General features: G+C 36.2%; 1 long non-coding RNA gene across 1 annotated transcript; it reads left to right on the forward strand.

Moving 5' to 3' along the window:
- Positions 1-1,134: 1,134 nt before the first annotated feature.
- LOC116595394 lies at positions 1,135-1,976 on the forward strand. Its single transcript, XR_004287654.1, has 3 exons — positions 1,135-1,231; positions 1,376-1,449; positions 1,814-1,976. It is a non-coding gene; the product is annotated as an uncharacterized LOC116595394 (long non-coding RNA).
- The last annotated feature ends 1,948 nt before the right edge of the window (positions 1,977-3,924 follow it).

The raw sequence follows: 3,924 nt of genomic DNA on the forward strand, positions 1-3,924 counted from the left end.
CAGGCTCCCTGCTGAGCAGAGAGCCCGATGCGGGACTCGATCCCAGGACCCTGAGATCATGACCTGAGCCGAAGGCAGCGGCTTAACCCACTGAGCCACCCAGGCGCCCCCAAAATTTTATTTTAAATACACTAGGAAAATGTAGAACATAAACTACTATTGCTATTATTGTGAAAGCACATTTATTTTTTATGAAAATAAACACTACTTGATATAATATTATATATCTAGAGTTATATAATATTTATAATCTTATTATAAATCTATCCTTTTTTACATACAACTTCCATCAGAATAGTCAAGCAGTTAACTGCTTAATGTTTTTAAAGTAATTATATGTAACTGTTTTAGGCTAATTTTACAATCATTCAAGCAGTTTACTAAATGGAGGGAATAGCTAAATTCTATGTTTTTCCATATTCAAAAGAAATCAAAGTTTATCTATGTTTTTATATATAAAAATATTTATACATAAATAATTTTATATAAAAGGTTTATATACATCTTTTCATCTATATCAAAATACATCTGCATCTTTCCCAAGGGAAATGATTTATAATAGCACTTCAGGGTGACAATTTAGAATGGTATACTAAAGGATGAATACTTTCATATATACCTCTCTATATGTTTATACTTATATTTATTTTATATATTTACATGTAATTATAATATTAATTAGATCTATAAATGCATAATAATATATTATACTTAAATAAATATATGTAATATTTATCTTTTCAGTCTGTCTACTAACTCTTGATCCCCAAGTTTATCAAATAAGCTAATAGCCTTATTTAGGGCAGAGATGAGAGAATAGACCCACTATAGTTGTTTCAAGCAGAAAAGAGCCTAATACAGGAACAAGCTGCTTATAGTATTGTTATAAGTGCTAAGATGGTGGAACATAGGGAGTGCCTTGTAGATTTTGAAACCAAGTCGCTGCACTTGCCAATCAGAGTTTAAGAAGTATCTGTGGGTTACTGCTGACCTCTGGCTATCCCAGAGCCTCAAATCAACCAAAGGGTGGAAGGCAGAATCTGGCCACTGCAAACTCAAGTCAACTAAACTTCACATAGGAGCCACCCAACTTCAAGAAGAAAACTCTGCCCCTCTTCCACTTCCCAGGGTTCTTTTCTGAGTGCATCTCACCGGAAAGACTGGAAGCCCATCCAGAAACCTGGTTAACAGAGAGTCTGGCAAACGTGTTTACCAGCAGAGCACAGAAGAGGTAAGTAGTCAATGAGAAACAGAAAAATGTAAAAGAAATCATAATAAAAGGAGAAATTACTTCTCCTTAATTGTAAGAGTTTAGAAAAGCAACCAACAGTTAGATTGTGTTTTTTGTTTGTTTGTTCATTTGTTTGTTTTGAAGGGTAAGCATTTATTAGAGGAGGCATTTGGAAAGATCACTACAAGCAGAGGAGAATGAATGTTCAAACTACAGAGGTACAAAACAACAAGATAATGTATAGTTAGGTTAGTGTAATTGAAGTGTAAGCTGCCTGTCAGTAGCAGAGAAAAGAGTAACAGTAGTAACTAATGTTGGAAAATCCTCAGGAAGGTTAACAGAGGAGAGGACAAATTACAAAGGAATTTTATCTCCACAGAGAGTGAGGCCATTAGAAAGTGGCATGATTAGTTTCGTGCTTTACCAAGGGTGGACAGAGGGGGCAGAAACTGGGATATAAATGAAAAAGAAATCCACTTCTAATATACATAAAATAATCTCCTATGTTCACAGATGATAATTTCTACATAGATACAAATAAGAGTTTTGTATTCTAATTAATTTGACTATTTTTTTGTTTAGATCTACCGGAATTAGAGGCAAAACAGACAGATTCCTACTTTAGGATGGTAGGCTTGAAAATTGGCCAAGTCTGAAATAAGTTAACATATCAGATAATATGAACATTATCGTGTTCATGTGTTTCAAAATTATGGAGCATTTTCTGTGAAAAATAAAATCTTCATTAAAAGAGGACTATGAACCTTTTTCCTTTTCTGGGAATGGTATCCACAGACATTCAGAATGGTCCAGCATTTGACATATTGTTGTAGACTGCCCTGCAATATAGTCTGCAACAAAACTGGTAATAGAGTTGTTTACCTTTATACCAAGAAGCACAAAAATCTGCATGTGGCTGGTGCCCAGGCCAACTTCGAGGAGTTTGTGCTGTGAGACCTAAAGTTTGTATGAGATTGTCTAAAACAAAAATACACATCTGCAGGGCCTAAGGTGGTTTCATGTGAGTCAGGTGTGTTCCTGACAGGATCAAGTGTGCTTTCCTTACTGATGAGCAGAAACCCATTATGGAAGTGTTGAATGCCCAAGCAGAGTCAGAATGCTAAACAAAACAAAACAAAACAAAAACAAAATAAAAACAAACAAACAAAAAAAAATGAAGGGGCTCTTTTTGACTATAAGAAATATAAATAAATAAACAAACTATGAACCTCAGAATCATTAAAATGATCATTCAACTAAAAGAACTTACCACAGTCAAAATAAAGACTATGATACTGCATACTGCCTCAAATTCCTTAGTAACACAAGGTTAGGATAATAAAATGACGAGTATTGACAAAGAGCTCAGTCTGCTGCTCTCTTTTCCATTGATCTTCCACTACTCAGTCCCCTTCCTCTCACCTTCAATGCCTTGCCTCTGCCCTTCTCCATTTCCCAGACAGACACACTCCTTTTTCCAGCTGTTTAGACTGTTGGCAACAAGGCTGGTCTGCTGAATCCCTCTTAAGGAACTGCTCCAACCCAGTAACTAATGGAAGCTGCCCCATCCTAGCCATGGTCTGATAACTGGGCTCCAGAGCTTTCTGGGGGATCAACTGAGGTGTATTTCACAATGACACTTCAATTCAGATTAGTTTCTCTCTCCAATCTTGACATTTCCTGATAAATTTCCTCACACATATCTCCCCCTTGGAGCCTTATTCCAGGAAATTTAACCAACGGCTCACAACATACATATATGCACACACATACTCACATCTTAAATGGGCACACACACACAAACACACATACACAAACCTATTTCGTTGTCCTTCTCCTATTTTTATTTACGTTGAGGGTATGTTTGGGAATGAAAAACAGTACTCCCTACACTAGATCCTTTCTCTTATAAGATAGGTCTTCATGATTGGATACTCTCTAAGTAGCAATAAGTCTAATGCCTAGAAAAGAGTGAGAAATCAATAAATATTGATGTTGAAGGATAGGTTGAATTAAGGAATAAAACCTGATTTAAATCAAGCATCCTTTCTGTTTTCTGTCTTGAAAAATCCTTTTTTGTTGTTGTTATTTAATAACAACAACAAAAAAGGGTTTGGAATAGACTGCTGTCCAATATGGTAGTTACATGTAGCTACATAGATTTATATATTTTTTTAAGATTTTTATTTATTTATTTGACAGACAGAGATCACAAGTAGGCAGAGAAGCTGGCAGAGAGAGAGGATGGGAAGCAGGCTCCTTGCTGAGCAGAGAGCCCAACTCAGGGCTCCATCCCAGGACCCTGGGATCATAACCTGAGCTGGAAGGCAGAGGCTTTAACCCACTGAGCCACCCAGGTGCCCCATATGTAGCTAAATAGATTTAAATTTATATTAATTAAAATTAAGTGAAATTTAAAGCTTTAATTTTTTTCAGACTCACTAACCATATTTCAGGTGTATAAAAGCCACATGTGGCTAACAGCTACCATACTGGGTGCTCATATTATAGAATATCCCTCCATTGCAGAAAATTCTACTGGAAGGCACTTGTTTAGAGATCAAATGCCAGAGAATGCTGTCCTAGAGGCATAGTTTATCTGTAATGGAACTTTGCAATATTTGAGTGACTCAAGATGTTGAGAATCTCAAGGTGCTTAGCGGAAGTATGGTTGGTGACCATACCAGTGTTAT

This window comes from Mustela erminea, chromosome 1 (genome assembly GCF_009829155.1).
Source record: "Mustela erminea isolate mMusErm1 chromosome 1, mMusErm1.Pri, whole genome shotgun sequence".
Lineage (NCBI taxonomy): Eukaryota > Metazoa > Chordata > Mammalia > Carnivora > Mustelidae > Mustela > Mustela erminea.